At 41.9% G+C, this 26,022-nt stretch overlaps 1 protein-coding gene across 1 annotated transcript in view; it reads left to right on the top strand.

Moving 5' to 3' along the window:
- Positions 1-571: 571 nt before the first annotated feature.
- STARD13 (StAR related lipid transfer domain containing 13) overlaps positions 572-26,022 on the top strand; it is a gene marked incomplete at its 5' end in the record, with an annotated part of 340,009 nt that continues 314,558 nt past the window's right edge. The window contains one exon of the mRNA XM_080940965.1: positions 572-613. The remainder of the gene's footprint in view (positions 614-26,022) is intronic.

Raw genomic sequence — 26,022 nt, 5'->3', positions numbered from 1 at the left:
GTGCATACGTATGCGTGTGTTTATGTGTGTGTGTGTGCATGTAGAGGCCAGAGATTAATATCTGATGTCTTCCTCCATCAGTCTTTACACTGTATGTTGAGGAAGGCTCTCTTGTTTAAAATCAGAACTGATCCTGAAAACCTTGATAGCCTAGGGTTCCCTGTCTCTGCCAACAAAGCACAGAGATTATAGGTAGGCTACTATACCCTCCCAACATTTGCATGGTTTCTAGTATCCTGAATTCTGGCCCTCATTCTTGGGTGTTGAGTACTTCACCTGCTAGGCATGTCCCTTGCTCCCAATTTCATTTTTAATTATATTTTATTTATTTCTCAAAATTATACCTGACATTTTTTATTGACCTGTTTTAATCTATTTAATTTTAAGATTGTCTTACACCTGTAGTCCTTTTAAAAATCCACACACTCTATCCAAGGAAACTCCATGGTTTTCCTTTCTTGCAAGCTTTCTCTTTAAATCTTCTGAGTTGTGCTGGACATTCAAGAGATATACTATCACTCTTTCTACTGGTGAATTTCTTCTCAACTTTTTCATTTCAGATTATGAAATCACTCAGAACACACAAGTCTGCGTTCAAAAGAAAAGAACTTTGGTGAGTTAACTGTGTGAATCCAGGACATTTTTAGAAATTTAAAGAGTATATTTGTGCCTTTGTAAGTCACTCTTTTAGATTTGTCAGACTGGAATCAGTGGTATTAAAGTAATACATTACCTCAATGGGCTCTTCATATTTAGGGAGCACCTACAGCCTCAACCCATGACGCCCACATAGAAATGTTCCAAACCTCCTTGTCACCTCCCTCTGCTGTGGCTGTCATTCCTGGTTTGCCTATTATACATGTGTACAGACCCTTAAAAGTCCTAGATTTATGGATCTCTGGGCTTAAGAGCTACTTTGGTTGTGCCCCTCCATCTTGAACCAATCCAGGTTTCAACTTCTTAAACTGACACTGACTCCAAACTGCTGGCTCATAACTTGGTGCCCATCCGCCCAGTGTAGTCATCTCTAAAGACTTTGGTTTTCCTTTCCTGCAAGCTTTCTCTTTAAATCTTCTGAGCTGTGCTGTGCATTCAAAAGGTGTTTTACTTTCTTCTGGGTGTTTGTCGCAGGAGAATGCTCAGCTCATTTTAGCCATAGTGTTGCTAAAATAAATCCTCTCACACTCAGCAAAAATTCCTTCCCAAGATTCCAAGATCATAGCTACAAGAAGAAATAAAACATTCTTCCACACACCTCAAGAAACCCATACTCTTTGAACTGAATTTGGGGGAAAGACTGGCAAGTGTTAAGTTTAAAAAAAAAAAAAAAAAAAAAAAAAGTCTTAGCATGTTTTTGGAAAAGACTGTTGGTGCAACCAACCATGACTTTTCCCGTCCAGGGCTACCAAACTTCAAGAGTCTTGGACAGGGTCAGACTGTGGAGTCTCAGAACACTCTCAGAGGAAGGACCACATAAACTGTGCAGAGCACCTTTAGATGGTGCAAAAGGATGTCCAGTCAAAAGATTCTGTTGAATCTCCAAGCTGGGAACTTATGAGATGCCTACTTCTTGGCAAGTGATTTCTCAGAGACCTGACTTTCTTTTGTGCTCGGTTAGGTTAGGTTGGGGCTTTTCAAACATTTTCAACCCACTCAGCTGCCTCCTACCTCTGTGGGACATTTTCTCCAAAGGGAACCCAATACTAAAGCAGATCAAAGCTCTCCAGGCAGGAGGGAGGTTCTTACCCACCACTTTTCCCTTCTCTAACCCCCTGAGGCACTTCCACAGGGAGCTTGAGGGGCCAGTACCTTCCCACTTCAAGATTTACCTTGTATGGACTTGAAGTGAGCTGCTTTTGAGTTGGCACAAAGCCAATAAACTATCAGTCGACGTGATTGTATTAAATGCTGTTTCCATGAAGAGCAAAAGTGCCTTCTAGGTTTCCTAGCAACAGAAATCAAGGTCTCCTAGCACAGCAGGAAAAAAAATATTTGGAACATGAAGAAAAAAAAAGTGACTAATTGAATTTAACAGCCATCTTCCAGTCTGATGGAACAAAAGAAATGACCATACATGGGAAAACAATTTCCACATCTTCTACCTCAACCTCCCTGCCACTTGAATTACCCAGGTTGATCAGTCACTCAAAAGCAAGAGTAATAAATTCAAAATTTTCTGGGAAAAAAATATCAAAGGAGCTAGCAACATTATCACTTCTTCAACCCAAGTTTTACTTGAGACAGCCAAGGTATAAAAAAAGGACGATGGTGGGCATGCGGGCACTCTCTCCTTTCATCCCACAGGGCACAGAACATGTTCACATTCGCGTTTAGAAGAGCATTGTTTCCATTTTTAATGAACATTACCCACTTGTAGATTAGAATTCAGTGACCTTTCTAAAGTCAAATACTATTAAGTGGCAGGGGAAAATCAGACCGTTTTCTTTTTTGTTAGTGTGTGTGTGTGTGTGTGTGTGTGTGTGTGTGTGTGTGTGAATATGGGCACAAACATACGTCATGTGTAGCCTCCGCAGTGTCTGACAGAGGGACTTGTGTTTTCTTCTGTGTGTGCCAGGCTAGCATCTACCTCCTGAGGACTCGTCTCAAATGCCATGAAGTCATGAGAGTGTGCTAAGATGACACACTCTCCTGCGACACCCTCCAGCTTTGCATGGCTTCTAGAAATTTGAACTCAGGTCTCATACTTGTGTACTTTGCTCACTGAGCAAGTCCACTGACCCTAAGTCAGACTTTTAAAAGACTAATGGCCCATACCTTTCAGTAAAGCATTGAATGACACAAAATTATTTGTTAATCAGAGATATCGCCATTGTTTTTATTTCTTGTGGATCTGCCAAACAAACCTCAGTCTAGTCCTCCATCATGCTAGTGACGAGTGCTTTGCACTGAGATACTTCTGTGCCCTGACCATTTAGACTCCTTATCCATTGACCTAAACTCATCCTGTAAATGGCCTGCTAGTAAAATGTGTCTGTGGCTGGCAGGGCACAGTAATTTATGTTTATCTACCCACGGTACCTACTAAAAGTCTCCTAAGGAGGAAAGAGCCAATTTTCCTCAGCTAATCTCCAGGGAATAAAGTTTTTAGTTATTAATAAGAAAATTGATGAGCAGTCTTACTAAGTAGAACTAAAAATTAGAGATATGTCAATAAAAGAAGCGAAAAAGAGTAGTTTTGTTGTTGTTTTGTCTTGTTTTGAGTGCCTCTGGCACCTTGGAATTACTTGCTTGGGTCTGGGCAGAGAAAGTTCTGAACAGTCTTTGGAAGTCTCTTTGGTCCACACAGAAGAGGACCTGGTTTCCACGCCTCGAGTACACTAAGTAGAGAGAGAACTCAGCATAAGGAAAGGGCATAAGGAAAGGGTCTTAATGGTGGGATGTAACGTTGCCTTCATTACTGATTTCCAAAGCATTGAGAAGGGAAGACATAACCTTCATTTGGGTCACAATGCTTGAAAAATGAGTCCTACAAATGTAGGATAAGGATGAAATTATCTCTAAGGAACATTGGAAGAGATACTGTTTGAAGATATTTTGATTGACATTCCCACAACTTAAATCCTTCCTTGTAAATTTTATTTGTAGGAAGTTACTTGAATGGTAGCAAACCAGGAATATTTCCCCAGTTGGTTCAAAGGTTAAAAATTAAGATTTTTTTAAAAGAACATGAAGCATTTAGTGTTAGGTTAAACCCCACTTAGCAAAGATTTAGAAACTAGTGACCCAAGAATAAAAAAAAAAACTCCAATCCACTACCCCCACCCACACACCCATCACGCAGCCAGAATTTCTGCTTTGAGCTCAAGAATGATAATTTAGGACTAAAGGTATTTATAATGAAGCTGTCTGCATTTCATGCAAAAAAAATACCCCTCTTTCTTTAAAATAAAATCTTCTAAACTTTGCTTGTATGTTACAAGTCAGTCTTCAAACTCAACACTGCCTTCTACAGTAATGGCTTTCCCTGTGTTTCTCCACAAGATTGTAATTATAACACGTGTTTTCATATTTTAAAGGGGGAGTTGCTAATAGGATTATGTTGAAGGCAAACATAGCCAGCTGGCATATCATTGTCATTATTGCTTCTTCAAGTGAGGACCTTAGTGGACACAGGACTGACAGATGCGTATGCAGAAACTTTTTACAACAACAAAGGGTGAGGGAAAAGAATAAAAGAGAGAGGCGAAGGCATTGGGTCTAAGAGCAAAGCTGTGTGGTCTCTCTCTGAAGGCAGACTGCATTTAGAATTTGGCCCCAGTCTCCGTCCCAGGAAACATTCACCACCATCAAGCCACAATCTTTTCTTATGGAGCCATCACCCTAAGGGAGCTGAGATGAAAGCAGGACTGGCGTGTTTTAGTAGGTGAGACCTCCAAGCCTCCAGGGAGAGAGCCAAGGAAGTTGGAGGTGTTAACGCCCCCTCGGGGTAGAAAATAGCACCAGTCCCTCAATGACCATGTTGGGATGCTGAGAGGCCGAAGTTAGTGACAAAGTGGAAGTTGGCCAGGCTATTCAAGAATCCTATTGACTCGCTTAGTTTTCTGTCAGTAAGAGATGAAGTCCATCCACTTACAGCCATGGACACTCATTGACCATGGGACTGGATTTCCACCTTCGAGAGGGTAGAGATGGAATTTTACCTATATTGGTTCCCAAATGCTGGTTTATATACCCACCAGTTGTGATGTAAAGGTTTTCTGACTTGAATGGAAAGGGTCTCGGTGTCTTCCTTAACCATCAGTGCAGAACTATATTAGAATGTTGGTGAATAACAATGATGCGTGTGATGTAGAATTACAATCCATCCATGTACATCATTCATAACCTACCCCATGACACAGTGGGGTCTGGGAGAGTCAGTTACTCTTTAATAAACAGAAATACAATTTGGGGCTGGGGAGCTGAGTCGGTGGGTAAGGTGCTTGTTGTACAAACCCGATGACTTGGGTTTGACCCCCAGAATCCATGTAAAAGCTGAAGGTGATAACGTAAGTGTCCGTAATTGCCAAAACCTCACAGTTCCAGGTTTATCACCCCCAGTTACCTGTCCTTGAGCGTGTGAAGCTTCCCAGCGGTGTATTCCTGTGGGTGCACACTACATCGTCATTTAAGTGGGTCCTATCCTTCTATATGCATGCAGTCTACTGTAAGTAGATTTTCCACTGTGCTTTTCAATGGATCTTTTATATAGGTGACTTTTAAAAAATTATTTAATGTGCACTGGTATTTTTTTTCCTGCACTCGTGTCTGCTAGAGGATGTCAGATTCCCTGGGACTAGAGTAGCAGACAGTAGTGAACTGCCATATAGGTGCTGGGAATTGAACCTGGCTTCTTTGGAAGAACAGCCAGTGCTCCTAACCACTGAGCCATCTCTCTAGCCCCGAGGGTGACCTTTTGTGTATCAACATTTTCCTTTATAACTCATGGGATTTTAAACTCTGCTCTCACTAAATTGTCTCGTTCAAGCAACAGTTTAAGTCTAGTGATCCATTTTGCTTTCAGGTCATAATAGCTTTATCTAAAAATACTATATTGCTTCTAGGACTTCTGGAGGTCATTCAGTGGGTTCAAACAGTTGATGTGTTCTCTAGGTGAGCTACATATCTGAGTCTTACAGCGTAAGGTCATTGGGCTCCCCTCCTCCCCACTTCTTAATTGACTTTAAAGTACTTTTCTTTACACAAATGCCAACATAGTTTTCTCTTTCACAAATCCTAAAGTATCTACAACCCCAATATATGCCTACATTTAAATTCATTTCATAGCTACTATGAAGAACAGACAGGAATGACAAAATGCTATTGTTAAACATCAAGTTTAAAAGGAATCCTGGGAAGGACATGGAGGGAACCTTGGGAGTTAAACACAGCATTGCTGTGTGATTCAGCAAGCCCTCTACTGGATATATTCTCCAAAGATATGAATGTAGAGATATGTCTGTATACTCGTTGTGGTGATGTGGATGAGAATGTCCCTCGTTAGCTCACATTTAATACTTGGTCCCCAGTTAGTGGCTGTCTGGGTGGGCTTAGGTGGCCTTGCTGGAGAAAATATGTCACTGGAGGCAGTCTTTGAGGTTTCAAAGACTCAGGCTATCCCCAGCTTGCTCTCTGTTGATGCTGGTGGTTTGCCTTGTGCATCTTGTCCTTCCTGCTCCAGCAGCCATGCCTTTATTCTTCCATCATGGGCTCTAACCCTCTGGAATCACATGTCCAGATCAGTCTTTATTCCATAAGTCACCTTGATCACGGCGTCTTATCACAGCAGAAGTAACTAATACACCAGTGTCTACAGAAGCATTAGTTACAATAAAGACAGAAGCAACCGAAGTGTCTGTTGACAGAGGGGTGGACAGAGTGCTGTGTCTACTTCAGCTATTACAGCTTCTCTGACAAATGATTAATATGAATGATGGCTGAAAACATGAAGATTCTACTTAATTAAGACAAACTTAAGATTCTACTCTACATGGTGTACCGAGAGAGATGGCATGCCCAGACACAGAAAGCAGAGCGGCGGTGCATAAGGCAGTGCTGGGTTATGTACAGCATGTGTATGCAGTGCCCGCAGAGGCCAGAAGAGGGCATCAGATCCTCTGTAACAAGTTACAGATAGTGGTAAGCTACCATTGGGTGCTGGGAATCAAATCAGGGTCTTTTCCAAGAGCAGCCAAGGCTTATGACCACTGATCCATCTCTCTAGCTCCCAAAACATGTTTTTAATATTTATTCTTATTTATATATTTTTATGTATGAGTGTTTTGCCTACAGGTATGAAGGAAAACCATGCGCATGAAGGGTCCTCAGAGGTCAGAAGAAGGTGTCAGATTCCCTAGAACTGAATTACAGACTGCTTTATATAAGCTGCTATAGGAAGCTTCTACATGGGTTCTGAGAACCAAACCTGAGTCCTCTGGAAAAACAGCCAGTGCTCTTAACCTCTGAGGCATCTCTACAGCCCCCAAACAAGTTTTTTTTTTTTTTAATTATTATTACTTTACTAGAGTGGACTTTATTGGTGTGCAGGTATTATAGGACTCTTCCTGGGGAAACATAAATGTGTGTCTATTTGTCTTAATCGGGTTTCTATTTCTGTACCAAAAAACAAACATCATGACCAAGAAGTAAGTTGTGGAGGAAAGGGTTTATTCAGCTTACACTTCCATATCGCTGTTCATCACCAAAGGAAGTCAGGACTGGAACCCAAGCAGGTCAGGAAGCAGGAGCTGATGCAGAGGCCATGGAGGGATGTTACTTACTGGCTTGCTTCCCATGGCTTGCTCACCTTGCTTTCTTATAGAACCCAGGTCTCCTAGCCCAGGGATGGCCCCACCCACAATGAACTGGGCCCTCCCCCCTTGATCACTAGTTGAGAAAATGCCTTACAGCTGGATCTCATGGAGGCATTTCCTCAACTGAGGCTTCTTTCTCTGTGATAACTCCAGTTTGTGTCAAGCTGACACAAAACCAGCCAGTACACTATTCATTCCAGACACTATACTGATAACACCCAAAGACAGGATCCCACTCAAGTCTAGTTTAGAGAACCAGTTGGTCTACTGGACTAAGGTCACTTCCAGGAACATGCCTGACTCAGGACTGCACTAGGAAGTCCACCATGTGGGTGATGACTACTTCCCTGGAGCTCCTTGTGCAACCTACAGGCTGCTGTACTGAAGATTGTTTTTTTCTTTCCCATCACCTGTTCCCCACAGTGGGACTCCTGCACAGACTCCCATCTGGGCTGCTTGAGCCGTGCTCAAGTTTCCTTAACTCTTGAGTCTAATGCGCCCCCTTCCTGTAAGAAATGCTTCAGCCAACCGCAGAAATAACTAAAATGTAGCTTCTAAAGCAAAACTAATCCGCTAATGTCACAGTGGACGGAAGTATCAAGCCATTTGTTTTTGGGTTTTGTGGATTTTTGTTAGCCCAGACATTCTTCCTCTTGCTGCTTTCTGAGTGCAGGAATGCAGGACAGCACCTCCACTTAATGCAAATCTGCGAATCCCGTTAAATATTCGATAAAGCCTCAAACATAAATGACAAATTAAGTGCTCCCATGTCACTCTGGACAAGAAAGCAGGCTGTGCACAGAACTATAACTGCCCCCACACAGTCCTGAATACAGCCAGTTTATAATATGCACAGGATGACGTGAATATAAAATATACAATTAATATAAGACTCGCACTAAAAGGACTCTAATTAATGGATGAACAGCCCTGAAGCATTAGTCCCCATGGTCAGTAGAGCCTGAAGCGGTCCAAATAGTACATTTTTATGCTTCTTTAATAATCTCCATATATCTCAGGGCAAGTCATTAATTTTGTTTGGTCCCAGTGTCATCACTAGATTAATGACTGTCATGTGTGGAGCCCGGCTACAGGATGTTCCCAAATGCACAGCTGTGTATGGTCTTGAAAAGTGAACGGAATCATTTTCCTCTGAGGATATATGAATACACTGGGGTATCAGAGAGATTTCTTTTCTAAGAATACAGGGAGTGCTAACTGTGCTGGGATGACAGCCATAAAATGAGAGCTAGAAACACAAATGCCCTCTTCCCTGTCATAGTTTATCCAGATATGAGTGCCATTTTCATTTAGGAAACTTTATTGAACAGCCTGTGTGTAACAAAGGAACCACAATTATAGTTGGGCATAAATGACCCCCACTTAATGCCAGGTATATTTGCATGCAGTATATGCAAATAAACGTATTTTGAATTGTAAATAGTCTCCAAATTAGCATTTCTCTTTTACTTCACTAACAAGGTGATATTCCAGTGGAGAAATACTTAAGAAAAATTATAAAATGTGACACCAGCTAATCTTTATTAAGTAGATCTTCTCGTCTGCATGCCGATGGCAGGCAGGCCTGGGCCTCAGGGGACGGGGCTGACTACTTACCTACCCTTGCTGTAGTGTGAATCACTGCAACTCAGACACAACTGTAAGCCACACACAACCCACAGGAGCCAGTCATGTCCTCAGAACAGACTAAACACAAAATCCCAAACTTCATCAGAATGTGAAAATGGTAACTGCGTATGCTATGATTTTTACAGTACTGGACACTGAACTCAGGGGTTCAGGGATACTAAGCAAGCGTGAATACTTGCTTGTAGGGTTGTAGGCCACACCACTGCCAGGGTGGGTGCTGGCTGTAGGGAAATGTGGAGGCACTGCTCCCGGGCTGGGAAAGCACAGTCTGAGACTCAAGAAAGCTGGAGCTGGTTCAGGGGCCCAGGCCTGTGAGGAGGCTGGGTCGTGGGGTTCTCAGACTCTTGTACATCCAGGCACCACTGGGAGTCTTGAAGGAGCAGAGAAACAGGCAGGAGGAAGAGGGGAGCTCTGGCAAGAGATTGTCCAGCGTGGCAGATACAGGCTTGGTGGTGGTTGTAGCTGGGAGCTCAGAGGGACCTTCTAAGGGAGATTAGGCTGCGGCTCCGTAGTCAAAGGCCTTCTAAATGGATCCCAACGGTGAATCTTGGTGAAAAGAGACAGTCCATGGTTTTAAACAGTTTATTGTCATGGCGGAAAGTGGATGTATAACACCATATCCCACTTCTCAGGGTGGGCCTGAGATTAAATACCTTTTGCTGAGAAGAATGTCAGGGAAGGAAGCTTATTGGCTAAGTCCTCTGTTGGGCCTATGTGACTTTTCTTTTATGTCAGAAGCATGGCATGTGTGTGCCCACGGAGTCTCCGGGTCTCAACCTGCTCTACCTTACTAAACTTCCAGCATGCTTTTATGTCTCACACTTGATAATATTGTTAATGTAATAATACTGCTTTACTTTAAAAGTTTTTTGTGCTTGTCTGTTTAGCATATACATGCAGTGCCTGTGGAGGCCAGAAAAGGGAATCGGATCACCTGGAACTAGAGTTAGATATGGTTCTGAGCCACCATGTGTGTGCTAGAAACTGAATCCAGGCTTCTGCAAGACCTTAAGTGCTCTTAAGTGCTGCGCCATCTCTCCAACCCACCAGGAGCTATTTTTCAATTTCAGGTTACAAACAATTTAAGTCCTCAAACTAACATCAGGACTGGGTGTGCTAAATCCCCTCTGAAATTCTCTGTGGATGATCCCAAGGCATGATGATTGGTCCAAGAAGTAGAGCAAACCACCGGGGTGGGAAGAGAATGACCTGGAAGTTGCTGCTTGGTTAAGGACTGGTGATGCCGTGGTGATGCGCTGTCCCTTGCAGTTGGGCTTTCTATGAATCCCAGGGCTAGTGGCATGTGACAGATAAAGGTACCCAGAAAAACTACTTAGTGAGGGTTTGAGCCAATGAGGCATGAAAGAGGAAAGAGAAGAAATGAGAAAATGAAAAGTGATAAACAGAGTGAGGGAAGATGTTCCCCGAAGGGGAGACAGTGGAGCCTGAATTCAAACTGAAAACGAGTAAAAGGCCTGCAGGACAAAGCAGTGTCTGATGGACTCTTACTGCCAAGGATTTCCTCAGGCTCAAGTCGGTCCCCACGAGTACTGAAAGAGAGGAAGTCCCCTTTACTTATTAACAACTCTCTTTCAATCAACTTTTAATTACCTTCACAGAGGAAAGCGCTGGTGTGGATAATCCCCAAATCTCTTTCTGGAATTCTTTGGCTGATGGCTTGTTTACAGTGGTTTGACTTCCTGTGTTTTGATTGGGTTTGTATTGTTTATTGGGAATTCCCTTAGCAGAGAGAACAGTGAATCAGACACTCAAGACCCACCCTGAGGTAATGCACTGCGGTGGGTTGGTAGGACTTGATCTAGACCCTCATCCAGTCCATGGTGCTAAATGCATTGTGCTAAGAACTTTGAGGTATGTGAGACCAGAGCACATGTTTGGGTAAAATCATACGATGATCACCACTCAGAATCAATTAGCTGAAAGACACTAAGGACTCACCTACAGGAAGAAAAACACAACTAGGATTGGGAATATGTGTGTTTTCAGGCAGACACGTTCTCAATATGAGACATTTAGCAATGCAGGTGATGCATCTCGAATGAAAAACAAGTAGGTAAGACTCAGGAAGCTCTGCTAGAAAAGCATGGCCCAAGCAAAATACAACATGAACTACCCATGCTGACTCAGATTTTCTGTAGTACCTTGACAAGGGGAATATAAATACTTAAAACTACTCCCCTCCTCCTCCTTCTGAGTCTGCTTAGTTTTTATGTTCATAGCCAAGAGTCATCTGAAAAGAGGTTGTCTCATCTGAGGGATTGCCCAGAGCAGTGTTGTCTGTGGTCATGTCTGTGAGTAATTGATTGTTGGCTGATGGCACCGTTGCCTGGACATGTGGTCCTGCACTGTGTAAGACAGATGAGCAAGCCATGGAGAACAGGCAGAAAGCATCATTCCTCAATGGTTCCTGCCTCTAGGTTCCTTCTTTGGGTTCCTGTCCTAACTTACTTCCCTCAATGAAGGATTATGACGCGGAAGTAAAGGCCGAATGAAACATTTCCTCAGAAGTTGCTTTTGGTTTTGGTGCTTGTCATAGCAACAGAAAAAAAAAAAAAAAAAAAAAACCAAAACAAAACAAAACAAAAAACCTAGCATAATGTAGACTCTCCAAAGTTTATTTTTTCAAAGTGTATTAAAAAAAAAAACTCATATAACTTTTGAACATATTTGTCTCAGTTACTTTTCTATTGCTAAGATAAGACACCATTACCAAGGCAACTTATAAAAGAAAGTGATTAGCTGGAGGCTTGCCTACAGTTTCAGAGGGTGAGTCTATGATCACCACGGCGGGGGGCACGCTGGCTGGTAGGCAGGAAGGCGGGAATGGTGCTGGAGCAGTGGATGAGAGCTCACATGTGATGTACAAGCAGGATGCAGGGAAGGGACCTGAGCCTGGTGTGGGTAATGCAAAGCAACTTTGAATAGTATGTTTTTTCAAGCCCGTACATTCGAACTATTATTTCAGCGTGCAGTCAATATAAAAACTATACTCCATATCCTTTCACTTTGGCCTAAGGCCTCAAAAAAATCTGGTGTCCATTTTATGCTTGAAGCAACGGAGCGGAGTTCATTTCAAGTGCTTTACAGCCTTGCGTTGGTTGCCTGAGGACGCCGTGAGGAGCTCGGCTTTAGAACCTGGCTTCCTACAGTGTTGTCTGAGGGTCTGCTGCTTGGCCGCATCCGGGAGACTTGGCAGTGCAGAACCTCCGCTCCATTTTAAGCACAGCAGATCACAGCCTGCATTTTAAGATTCTTAGCTGTGTGCTGTGCATGTCAAGCGTCAGTGGAGACACGGGGAGTCCGCAATGCTGACGAACTCCTCTATGGACATTTAAGAACCAACTATGATCAGAATCTGTGAACAATCACAACCTAAGGACAAAAAGAAGTAACTTGGTTAAACTCTGCTGCCGGTTTGAGTTTCTTGTTTCTTCGTCTTCGAAATGAAGCCAGTCTTTCCCATCTTTCTGGGTGGTGTTAGGACTGCAGGCAGTAACAAAGAAACCCAGGGTACCTGACCTCTAAGATGTGGAAGGTTTCACAGATGTGGCAGTAATTGCACAGAGCCTTTAGGCTTGGAGAGTTTAACTGTGGGCAAATGAATCAATGTAATAAACACACATGAGGCTCCGAGAGAACTGCAGAACGCCACTGATGCTGCCCCTCGCTCCCCAGTGCTTGTCAGGAGTTTGTCACTAGTAAGAACTGACTTCAGAAAGGTTTTACTTAAGGAAGAATGGGGGCCGGAAGGTGGAGGCAGTCCTATGGGGTTAGTGCAGGTGTGAGGAGTCACATATTATGATCTTAAGCCAACTATGGCTCCCCACATCGAAACAACCTCCTAGTTTGGGACACCTGGTTTGGTTAGGAATTAACATGGTAGAGAAGATGAAACCAGTGGTCCCTTGACTGTGTAACATCTGGTCTTTTCACTGAGCTAGCATGTTGGATCAAGACACCCTATTCCAGCTGTCAAACTATGTCAGCATTTCTAGGAATATTCATCAGCTGCACATAACTCCGGGCTGAGAACTGGAAATACGTGAATGCTTTTGTTGGAAGAGTCACCATCCCCGTCTTTTGTCAAGAATGTCAAGTACCTGGAGAAAAGGGCTGTATGGCTGGACAGATGCATGTGGCCCAGGGGCATCCTGAGGCTTTTAAAGAAATCCAGAATGAAAGCAGCCCGGGAGAAATGATTCTGCAGTGATAGGAAAGCCTGGGTTTGGACTGCTCTGTCTTACCAAGCAGTTCTCTTAGCACAGAGTTATTAATGCCTTATGCGTGCTTCTGCATCCATAAAACTTGGAGTTTTGTTTTAATATATAAATCTGCCAGGACACTTTCAGCTGTACTTTTATAACTTTATTTTACTATTCATTGGACTAAAACACTGTCCATTCGTAAGTGTACAGTTCAGTATGCTTAGTTTTACTGAATACTCACACCACCATCACCGTCCTCTCCAAAAACTTCCATGTTCCCAAAGTGAAACTACATCTGTTTGTAGTCTGGGCCCAGGGCAAGCGTCACGTGATGCTGTCTTGTGTTTCTGGTGTCTGTTAGGAAGGCTCTCCTTGTCCACTCATTTCCCTTCATTCTCTCACCAGAGGTCAGGAGGCTGTACACCTATGCAGTCATGTGGGCTTCCCATGCCAGGGCTCATTTAGTAGCAATAATTCCCATTAGTTAGTAGAACTATGTGATGCGGTAAATTCCTTTGTTTCTTTTATTCAGATAAACGTTTCTGGAAGTGTCAAACAGTTCTCAAGTCTCATGTTTTTAAAAGTGTGACAGTGCAAAAACCCATTGGTATTTTATACCGTGATATTTATAACTAAGGGAAAAAAATCCTTTAAAACAGGATCTGGTTTGACAGTAAGTTTTCTTTTTTTAGGGCAGCAGCTGCCACCTTTGTGGTGATTACTACTGTGAGAAACCATAAGGTAGCTGCTGGCTCAGTTTACTCTGTAGCCAAGGGCTGTGCTATGGACATTTTAATATCGTGTGCAAATTATTTAATTAATAAATCCTTTTCCGTGGCAAAGACACAGAAAAGATGATTGCCTTTCTTTTTTTAACATGTGAAATTCTAAAGGAAATGCTGAATGCTGCGTTTATTGACTAGTAAAACTTAGGGAGTATTTTAGCATCAGTTTATCTAGCTGCCGTCAGATGACTGAGTGTCTTTAAACCAACTATTAAAGCATTAAGACAGTAAAATCACTAAGAGTGCTTTTACAAATGCCTTCCAGGAGAGCTGACCTCACAAAACTCCATCTATGGCATTAAGTATTTTTACTGTAGGCCAGGGTACACTATCTGTGAGCTGAGTCTCTCATGCTGCGCTGGTTTTTATCCAGTCTGTTACTCTCAACTGTATGAAAGGTGTCCTATGGACAGTGTGGTGTTCTCTGCCTGGGGACATGGTGAGATGGTTCTACCCACCAAGCCCTAAGGCAAGACATGTTCCACAGGTAGACACGTGAGTGCAACCTTAGAAGCCCCGAGGAGATGATGCTTTCATAGAGTGAAGTGTGGTTGAAGAAAGGGGTCTTCCCAAGTGCTGGCAATGGAAATGTGCAGAAAGCAATGCCATCTCCGAGACTCTGGTATCTAGAGAGTGTGAGCTAGTACGAATGCTGTGACGCACTGTTTGTTAACAGATGTGAGTGTTTATAACAGCCCAGAGGAGAAAGTGATGAATTGGTCTGGGAAGGCTTCCCAAAAAAAAAGTGGCACTGGTTGGGAACTTCCAGAAAGGATAGAAATAATTTGTTCGTTATACAGAGAAGAAAGGAGGGGGGACGGCCAACACACTTCAGAGTAGGTCTGTAATATGGAGCTGAAGCCATGGTTCAAATGGTACAGCACTGGCTGCTCTTCCGAGGGACCCAGGTATAATTCCCGCCATCCACAGGTGACTCACAGCCATGAGTAAATCCAGTTCCAGAGAATCTGACTCCAGTTCCATTTATTTCAAAGGTCAAAAGACTCCTGTTAAATTTAGGTTCCAGTTTTACCAATGTCGTCATGTTGTCACCAAATATGTTACAGGTTTATGGAACTATACCTTAAAAAAATTTTTAAAAAAACACGAAAGGTAACAAAGCTTTTAAAAAATAATGAAAAACATTCTCATTAGAATCTTTCCGATTTCTTTAGCAGCAACTGCTGAAACTAATTTTATCTTGGTTTTCCCTGGTTATTCTCTTTCCTCTCAACACCAAACTTAATAGCTAGCAACCCCCCTGTATTATACATTTTACTCATAGTTGGTAACATCATTATATTACAAAAATATTTGCAGAAGACCTTTTTAATATAAGACTTTATTTAATGCTTATACCCATAAAATTAACTAAAGATTCTTCTAACTCAAATAATATTTACAGCTTTACATGGCGCAGAAAGGTGAATGGGTCAGGATTCCTAACCTGATAGAATTTAATGGTGTGTTTATGTTGAAATGGATGAAATTAATTAGCATGCAATACTGAAAGTCTATAGAAAACACTAAATAATTCAGAAGAAAGACTATCTCGGGAAATTAAAGCCTCCATGGAGAAAGAGTCATTTTACTGAGGAAAACTGTCCCCAAGACACGTGGGAATGGAGAAAGGTTATCTAAGACAAAGAGAAAACCATGAATAAAGTCATTTGGTTCTTCTTTTATTGTCAACAGCCCACCTGTCTTAAAACTTAAAAGCAAAAATAAAAGGAGTGTTAAGGTTTCTCTTTGCTGTGACCAAACACCATGGGGAGGAAAGGCTTTATTCAGCGGAGGCTTCCACATCACTGGTCATCACCAGAGGAAGTCAGGATGGGAACTCAAGTAAGGTAGGAACCTGGATGCAGGAAGTGATACAAAGGTCATGGAGGGGTGCTGTTTACTGGCTTGCTCCTCATGGCTTGCTCAACCTGCTTTCCTATAGAACCCAGGACCACCAGCCCAGGAATGGCACTGCCGATGGACTGAGCTACCTCCTACCAATCATTAATTAATTAACATTAATTAGGAACACTCACACAGGCTTACCTACAGCTCCATTCTTATGGAGGCATTTTCTTAATTGAGGATCCTCCATCTCAGATGACTTTAGCGTCTGTCAAGCTGACATAAGAACTATCAGGTACAAGGAAGCTGGGGATATATATCAGTAGCAAAATGCTTGTCTGGCATATATGAAGCTTCGAATTCTATCCCAAGTGTGTGAATAAGATCCTACCCACCTATGGTTACACTGAAACAGTCCCTCTAGAAAAGGAAAGACTTGACAGTCATTGCTTGCTGTAGTAAGACTTGTACCACACTGCTCATTCTTCGGGGGAATGCGGCATTTGTTCTTCACTTGGAGATAACTGGCGGGAAGACACATGAGGAAAATATTCTAGAAGATATTCTAGAGGGTCCAAGAAGATAGACACAGCCATCTTTCTACATGGATTATAACTCTAATAGAAGCGCATTTGGTCCATGAGCTGTCCTCCTGCGTTTCAGACTGTTATTAGGCATCAGAGAAGAACTGGGATATGTCAGAAGGAGGTTGGTGGATGATTTCTTCTGACTGGCTGTCATTACATGTTAAAATTTGTCTTCCTTTAATATAAAAGCACACATGCATTCAAGATCTGTGAAAAGGGGGTGGGGGACTTATATCAGGTCCAAAATTAAACAGCATTAAATCTATTAACCTCTGGTAGCAGTGGGAATGTTATCGTATCTTTGGATATGTATAGTTTGAAGAGCTTTAAGTGGTGTAATAAACTACTGAAAAGAAAATACTTCTGTGGGGCTGGCTGAGAAATCTGAAGGAGAATTTACGTTAGTTTTCAAATGTGGCTGTGGTTTAAGCAGACAGAAATGACAGTATAATTAATCACAGTGTGTGGTACAACAAAGCCCTAGGGTAAAGTTATTGCTAAATGCTGATACCTTTCAAAGTTGTCTGACTAATGCTATAAAACTGCCTGTGCTGTACCAAGAGCAGTGTAATAATTTTTATACAACTTGGATTGCTAGGGATTAATAAGGAGCTAGAAAGAAAGAAAGAAAGAAAGAAAGAAAGAAAGAAAGAAAGAAAGAAAGGAAGAAAGAAAGGAAGAAAGAAAGGAGAAAGAAAGAAAGGAAGGAAGGAAGAAAGGAGAAAGAAAGAAAGAAAGAAAGAAGAAAGAAAGAAAAAAGGGAAAGAAGAAAGAAAGGAGAAAGAAAGAAAAAATAAAGGAAGGAAGAAAGAAAGAAAGAAAGGAGAAAGAAAGAAAAAAGATAAAAAAGAAAGAAAGAAAGAAAGAAAGAAAGGAAGAAAGAAAGGAAGAAAGAAAGGAAGAAAGAAAGGAGAAAGAAAGAAAGAAAGGAAGAAAGAAAGGAGAAAGAAAGAAAGAAAGAAGAAAGAAAGAAAAAAGAGAAAGAAGAAAGAAAGAAAGGAGAAAGAAGAAAGAAAGAAAGAAAGAAAGAAAGAAAAAAGAAACTAATTTAGGAGGACTTAAAATGAAGAATGGTCTAAAAATATTTGTGGCTTTTTGTGGTATTAAACTATATGCGCTGGCAGAGGGCAGTAATGGATTTCAGGAAGGCACGGGTCTATAAAATCCAATTTGTAATATACATCTAAAGTCACTCACAGAACTTTTTAGAAGAAATGTAATGAGATAAAAAGAAACTAAAGTAAGGCAACTAGGAAATGAAGAATTTCTACAGTAAACACAGGGTTAATGTACTATCAACCACAGGAAAGACAACTCTGTCTGGAAACACTTGCACAAGCAAACAGTAAGTGTAAGGAATTCAAGCTCACCATCTGTCAGTGCCCATGTTCTCTGCAGTGTCAAACTCTGCAATGACACTACAGACTTGTACTCAGGCTTGGTTTCCTGTTTGCCTGTTTGTTTTTCCCTTCTCTTAGGGGTGTGCTGGGAACCAAAGCCAGGCTCGCTGGTGCTAAGCCCCAAGCTTGCAGTGAGTTGCATTCCTGGCTCCCACTGGGCCTTCCTCTTGCTGGACTGCCAACCTCTATCTGCTGGCATCTCACAAAGGCAAATCCTCCGCAGTCATTCGGATCATCAACTTTACGAGGTTACGTGCTTTTAGAGACTCAAACTAGAAAAGGTTTGAAAGGCAACATGGAAAGTGAGGTTCTCATACATGTTTTAATGCAGTGCTGGTGAAACCAGCCTCTGAGAGAAAAACAACACTGGGTAAAGTTTATTAATACTGAAAGTGTGAAAAACAGGCTACTAGACAAAAAGTTACAAAGCTATTTAGACACTGTTGGCAGGTTGCGGAAGAAAACATGGAAAGAATAACTAAGCATCAGATTGTGTCACTGTGTGGTCCTGTATTGGGGGGTCTCTGGGTGGTGGTGGCGGCGGCGGCGGTGGTGGCAGTAGTAGTGTGGTGTGTGCACACCAAGGTGCTGAGTTTAACAAAGGCAGAGCTGCAAGAAGCTGGACTAGAAGAGGACACCAGATCTCTGGCATGGGCGTTACAGCTGTGAGCTGGTATGTGGGTGCTGGGGACTGAACCAGGGTCCTCTGCAAAGACAACCAGTGCTCTACATTAAGGACCGTTTGACTTCTTAAAAGGCCAAAACTCAAGAATTTATATTAGTTGAGGCTGCATTCGCGGGAAAACATTTAAAGTTAATAATGAATGTTGCCCTAGACATGATGCCTTGCTTGTAGGTCTAATTTAGCAGTGTATATAGTTGTGTGAAGAACAGGGATACAGACAGACCATCCTTAGGACATCTGTGACAAACTCAGTAACACTTAGTCATTCCACATGGGGCTACTGGATCCTGAAAATAACAACAAAATTGATTGATTGATTGATTGATGATTGCTGAATTGTCAAATTATTTTGTAATGTTACTTTTTCTAAAAATACAAAATGTCATATATTTGTTCTATTCCTGTTTCGGTATTATTTTAGCTGATGTAGTTTTAAGATACAGTGCCAAAGCCAGGCAGTGGAAATGCATGCCTTCAACCCCAGTTCAAGGCTAGTCCAGTCTACATAACGAATTCCAGGACAGCTATGGCTACAGAGAGAAAAACAGACAAATAAAAATAACCATATGGTACCACATAAAACAACATGTATCCAACAGCCAATTAAAAAGGTTTAGAAGAATAAGGTTCTGAGCCAGAAAGTCATGTAAATCTATCATATAAGCATTCTGTAGGCAAAGGCAGAAGACTCTGGAACTAGGGCTTGCCTGGGCTACAAAAGTGAGACCCTTTCTCAAAGGAAACTAAGCAAAATATTACACGGTTCAATGACTAATACGGCTTTCCCTTTCTCCTCAAAACATTGATGTTTTGGATATTTCAAGTACCGCTAAACTGGGAATTGTTTTTGCCAATTTGAAACAGTTTCTCATGATTTCCCACAGAATTTCACTAACTCAGTGAAAGAATCTGAAGGTCATTTTCTTTTGTAGGCACGGCTGTTAACAGACGCAAGTCGATGACTCATCTCTAGCTTTAATACTATAATGTGCCTCACAGGTATTGTAAAGGCTTTCGTGAAGTTTACTCGGGTCTTGCTATAATGGATACGACTCTCTTCTCGTTGATTTTTAGCAGCTTCATTAAGGCAAAAGATGTAGAAATAGACTTAAAGTACATGCTCCAACAGTTTTAATGATCAGCATCTCTTCAAAGTTCTACTTCTTCTCTCTTCTTCCAGGGTCTTCATTAAGTTTATATCTATAGTCATTTATCCATTGGTCCTCTGAGATGGGTAATTTTTCATTCTATTCGGAATGCCCATCTGTAACAGATAAACTGTATTTTCCCATTTTTACTATGTGTACTGTGCATGTGTGCATAAATACCTCAATATGTGTGTTAGCACGTGTGTGTGGGGGGTGTATTTTTCATTCTTCATTTGAAACTCAACCTTGATATCGGCAATCTTCTACCCTGTTCAATAAGGCAGGCTCTCTCAGTCAAAGTCAGAGCTCAGTAATTGGCTGGACTCCCTAGACAGCTTGTTTTGAGATTCCGTTCTCCGCCTTCCCAGCCTGGAACTGCAAGTGAGTTACCACATGTCCACCTAGCCTTTATGTGGGTCCTGAGGATCCAGGCTCCAGTCCTCATAATTTAACCACTGAGACATCTCCAGAGCCCCTGTGGTATTTAGTGTGGTTAACTGTTATCTACACATGGGTCTAACAATGGTTCACTGAATGGCAGAGAAGGATAAGATAAACTCTCTCCTTCCCAGGCTGCTTTTGTGATATTTGCCACAGCAATGGAAATCAGACTATAGCAGCCTTGCATGTGCCATTGCTGAATCTGGCAGATGGATACATTTTAACATCTTATAAAATGCATGGGATAATTTTATCCATATAAAGTTTGGAAATCTTAAAATGTGATAATCGCCAAACAGAAAAATGCACCATCTGCTTCAATGTTCTTGCTTTGGGGGCACAGGCCTGGATTCCCAGCATTCAGGAGGCTGAGACAGCAGAATCACAAGTTCAAGGCTGGCCTCCACACTTCCCCCTAAAAAAAGTTGTAGTTTAATCATATATCCAATTAGATCAGCTAACGCAGCATCTAGCCTCCTACTGATCGTGAGTAACAAAAATCATTCTGAAAACACAATAATAAATTTAATTCACCACAGGGGAATGTGAGCCATTAAGATGAACTCAGCAGTATTAATTCTAATTTATTTCCACAAAACAGCTTGAAATGTCAACTTCAATGAGATTTTAAAATGGACCAAGACAAAAGACTAGAGAGTCTGAGAGCCATTAAACACATTAGACAGTGTGAAGTCTACAGAGTCCACTGGAAATAAGCATAAAATGATGAAAATTTCAGGGAAAAAAAAGCTGGTCCATACTGTGTGTCACACATAAACAGAGGCATTGCCACCTAAAACAAAAACCTAAACAGCTGCACAGACCACTGACCATAGCAAAGAATCATTAAAACATTTGTGAATATGCTTTTCCTTTTTTTCCTTTTAAGAAGATGCTTCCTTGTAAGATATTCACTAAACATTCATTTATATATCAGAAAACTTAAGAAACAGGAACTGAAGAAAAATGGAGCCATAGAAATGAGAATTAATAATAAAAATTACATTTAAAAGATGCTTTTGGAAACATGGGCCCCTGCGTGTCACCTGAGTTCCTAGACTGTGGGCATGCTCCGCCACACCTGGCCCAGATATTTCAGTTCAAAGAAAGCCTGATGAAGTTCTAATTTTCTGTGTCAAATATCAGCAAATAAAAATTGAGAGTACATTTTAATGTTTCATATAGTGCCTACTGGCAAAATTGCTCTGAATGAATGTCAATGTTAATAGCCATAGGAAGTAAGTATTAACCAACAAATATAATGAGGCTCTCAAAATACCGCAAGCAATATCAGTGAGCGTGTCTGCGCCCCCTTTTTACAAGGCTGGCTTAAAATGGAGGAGAGGATGTATGCTTTTGTTTCATTAGAATAAATAGTTGTTAACAGTTATTCGAAGACCTCCACGCGCTCCCCTGTTACCTCTCTCTCTGTCCCTTTAAATGGAGACTCATTCAGGTTAGTGAGGGAAGAAGGGAGAGAAGGAAGAAAGGAGGGAGAGAGAGAAGGGCGGGGAGGGATCTCTGAACGCCGAATTTTCTCATGTTTAGTCAGTAAGACAATGGAGTTAGAATAGCAAATTTCATTTTATTATTATTTTATGTGTGTGCAGCTTTTGCATGTATGCCTGTGTACCGTGTGCATGCCTGGTGCCAGACATAACCACCGTGCCACCTCTCTAGTGCCTTGGGATGACAGTCTTACTGAGTCATTATAAAATTACCATTTCACTTATCTTCACAGTTAGATACACTGATTTGTTATTAAAGATAATATGATCTTTATAGTAGTCACACTTCAGTTAATAGTTTAACTTTTTAGTATTAAAAAATCACTTTTAGGAATGACATTAGCTATAAACATGACAAGCCTATCTAGGAATATCTGTATTTCTATTGGCGACAAAGGGAAAGGTTACAGAGAGCAAGGCATTTTACTGATGGGTTAGGGTCAAATGCCATTGTCAAACTCAGAATAAGGCTTGTTCTAACAAAAAAAACAAACAAAAACAACAACAACAACCAAAAAAAAAAAAAAAAAAAAAAAAAAAAAAAAAAAAAAAAAAACAAACTACCAAAAAACCCTGAAAGCACTGTGTACATTTTAAATTACATGGTAGGGGTAAGGGATAAAGAAGGCACTTCAAGGGCTGGAGAGATGGCTCAGTGGTTAAGAGCACTGACTGCTCTTCTCGAGGTCCTGAGTTCAATTCCCAGCAACCACTTGGTGGCTCACAAACATCTGTAATGGGATTCAATGCCTTCTTCTGGTGTGTCTGAAGACAGCGACAGTATACTCATACATAAAATAAATAGATCTTTTAAAAAAAGAAGGAACTTCAAAGAAGCTACAACGGGAAAGGGATTTTTAAAAGATTAACTTCCAGGGAGTAAAAATGCAAATGTCTGTTGAAGTGACTTCATCCTTTTTGAGTTACTGATTTTCAAGAAACTTTGAAAAACAGAAATGCCATCGTAGTTGGGAAACGTAGTATAGCTGGTGTTACAGCACCCTCTACAACAGAGTTTATTTATATGAACTTGTTTGGCCAACGTGCGACTGTGAAAACTTTATGGTTTTAGGGCTTAGTTTATTCCCACGGCACCAGTTGGAAAGGCTACTAATCTGTCGGGTTTCAGTGTCAATATAGCAATACCAGCAAAGAGCCGCCCTCGACAAAGCAACCTTGAACTCGTAACGGTTCCAGCTGTGGGCCTTAATCACCCCGCTTTTTCCATATCACCTCTCCCAGTTCCAAACTGTAGTGAACCCGCCTCTTAAAAGCCTTCTGAATTCAAATGCATTCACAAGTAGGAAAGCCACAGCTGTACGAAGAAAATGCCCAGTGACAAGTAAGCACGAATATCTAACTTTTATGAGACATTTCACTAACTTGTCCTGTGCATCTTGACATGCAATTAACTGAAAAAAACAGCTAACAGTGCTCCAAGTTTATTATATTTGGACTTTCAAACATGAATCCTTTTAGAGAAAAGTTGTGTTCATTTTCTAGCTTTGGCGGAACCTCGTTTTTCCCTTATCTAAAGAAAAGAACAGCATGCAATCAATAGCAGATACTGCATAGTTCTGAAATAAACATGAGAAATTTTATTAATTTTTCTAATGTCCAGTGCCTGATACTGTTCGTTTTCACAACACCCGCTTAACAGATGTAATGGAGCAAAAGCTTTTTCCAACACAAGCTAACAAAGGCTACAAAGTAAAGCATTCTCTCTGCAGAGAGAAATGGAGGGCCGCGGTCCACTCCGAGTGAAGAACCGAGCTAAGCACAAAGAGAGCGGCCCAGAAATGAAACAAAAGGCAGAACAAGAAGGGGCAGGAACTGTGTTATTGGGGCTTGAAAAGACGGAAAAAAGCCGGCTTCCTCCAGCGTGAGGTCCGTTCCCCCTCCGAACTCCAACCATTTCCGCTCAGGGTAACCGCAAAACCCTTCCCGCGCAGGAACTCGGCAGAGGAGGAGTCTTGGGTCCCGCCCTTCTGGCGGAGTGCATAAAGCCTACCCCGGCCGCGGTGTCTCTGGAATGTTCTGAAGGGAGGAAGCACGCCCCTCCGCGGGCTGAGGAACACTCAGCACCAGATGGCGCTACCGCACCGAGAGCCAGAGCCTGCCCCTCAAGGGAGATGGGAAGAAATGCCACCGGAAGTGTGCGCTCAGCTAGCCTCCCGTCCCGGATATCCAGCCTTCTGGCGTGTTCCCGCGCGAGGGCGGAGCTACAACCGGAACCGGACTGCGAACGCGGGCCTCTTGGTGGAAGAACAAGGAGGAGCCTTAGAGGTTCTGACTTCCGATGCGCGCCCCTGGTCCTGGCGTGAACGCGAGGGGCGGGGCCTCCGAGCGCGCTTGCGCATTAGGAGGGCGTTGTTGCTGGAGGCTTGTTCTTGTTTCTCCATCTTTGATCGTACACAGGGCTCGCCAGGCGAAGATGGAAGTGGTCTCTTAGAAGGTTTTTGTTTGTTTTGTTGCTTCCCACCCGCAGGGGTTGGGACTTATGGCCGTAGATTCCTTTTCTGGAAGTCTCTGGAAAGATAGCGATGTGCAAGGTAGTCTCGCCATTAATCCTCCTGAGTTCATCCCTGTCAGTGTCAGCCCTGGGCCTGTTCGGATCGTCCTTGTCTCGTTACCCACTCGAGACTATTAATGACTGCTAATAACATCTGAGGGCTTGGAAAAGCATATATTACGGGCTTTTAAAGCGCTTAACTTGAGTTTTACTCTATTTTTGTCAGGAGATTGGCATCCTGCATTCTGTAGTGTGGCTTTGCACCAGTATGTTGAGTGGAAAGCAGCCAGAGGAAAATCCCGCCCCTTTCCCGCGTTGGCAGTATCTGAGTTAAACCCATTTTTTAAGTAGATGGACAGACAGTACTTCAGCTTAGTACATGGGCTTTGTTTTGGTTTTAGACTTGACATGAGGACTATGAACTTGTATTGCAGAAAGTACACGCCGCATTAGTGTGTACTCACACAGACACACTTTAGGCTAAAAGACAGTTTCCCAAAGCTCCCGAGTTTCCCAGAAATGCCTCCAGCTCTTGGTAGATGCTTCTGGAATTTCAGAGGTCCTTGCTGTCAAAGATTTAAATAAAAGTCAAACATAAAAATGTAAACAAAACACATTACACACACACCATTTTGTTTTGGCCAATTACTTCTGGGCGTGGTGCCTTCCTTCTCTGAAGTGTGGTTGATAATCCATTGTGGAAAACTGATTTTACCTTTCTCAGTATTATCAGTTGTAAATACCTCTTTGTTAGGAATGGAACTATGGAACTTTGTGTTCTCTAACCCCTAGTTTGTATTGTTTTGTTTTTTTCCTACTTAAACATTTTGTGAATGAAAACTCGGGGGGGGGGGGCTGTGTGGCAGAGACTGATTAAAATTAGTACTGTGATAAAATTGGAATGTTACAGGTCCAGAATTTAATTACCTTTTCTTAGGCAAGTTTTATTCCCCTACATATACTAACTGCTATTCCTTACTCACCTTTGTGTCAGAACTAAAATCCCATGGGAGATTTAAACAAGGAAAATCGAAATCTGTTGGCAGATACTAGCTTCTACCAACCCCAAAGCTAAGAGAGTGGTCAGATGAGACCTGTAGGAAAGCCTGCCACATCTTGCTGTAATTATCTCAGTGGTATTCCCACCAATGTATTTTAAATGTCCTGATTAATGATTTTCTTTGTTCTGTAAAACTAAAACTGCTTCCATGGGGGTGGCATGGAATTTGGGATGCTCTGAATCTGTGTTCCTGGGCATGGTCACTAAAAATGGCTCCAAAACAAACTATCTCTTATTTCTTTTAAGAGGAGCACCATTTCCTGCTTTGTCTCTGTAGGTAATGTGTGTGTTACCACAGCCTCTGAATTTATACATGCATCAGCCCTGGTGTATCTGCATGATGCTTTTTATTTTTTTTTAATGCTCTTTAAAGCTGAGCTAATGGAGTAGAAACTTTAAAGTAGCAAACGCCAGGAATGGGGAAAAGTAGGTGATCTGGTATTGGCAGATAAGAGCCTGGTAACTCTGCCTTCATTTTATATGCCTTTATCATTCTTTTCTTCCTCCTCCTCTCCTTCCTCCTCCTTTTCTCATCCTTATCTTCATTCTCATCCTCCTGTTCTTTCTTCCTTCGAGTCAGACTCCTGCTTAACTCTACAAAGACATGTTACTCTGGCACCCAAGGAGACTCTGCTTAGCCTGTCTCACTATTGCCATTTGAACAGTGTCATGTTACATTTACGTAAGGGCCAAGTAGAAAAGATGGGCAACGTTGTATGCCTGAGGAGGACAAAAAGGGAAGCTGTACTAGATCTTCAAAATCTTCATGAACTGGAAGCTGAGCTAAGCCTGTGATAGAGCTGAAGAAAGATTGACTTCACCTCGTGTCAGTGGTCTAGAACCCATAGGGTGTCCTCCT

This window comes from Micromys minutus (genome assembly GCF_963924665.1).
Source record: "Micromys minutus genome assembly, chromosome: 29".
NCBI classification, from domain to species: Eukaryota; Metazoa; Chordata; class Mammalia; order Rodentia; family Muridae; genus Micromys; species Micromys minutus.
Note: the sequence above shows the minus strand (reverse complement) of the source record. Positions and strands in the feature narration are given on the sequence as shown.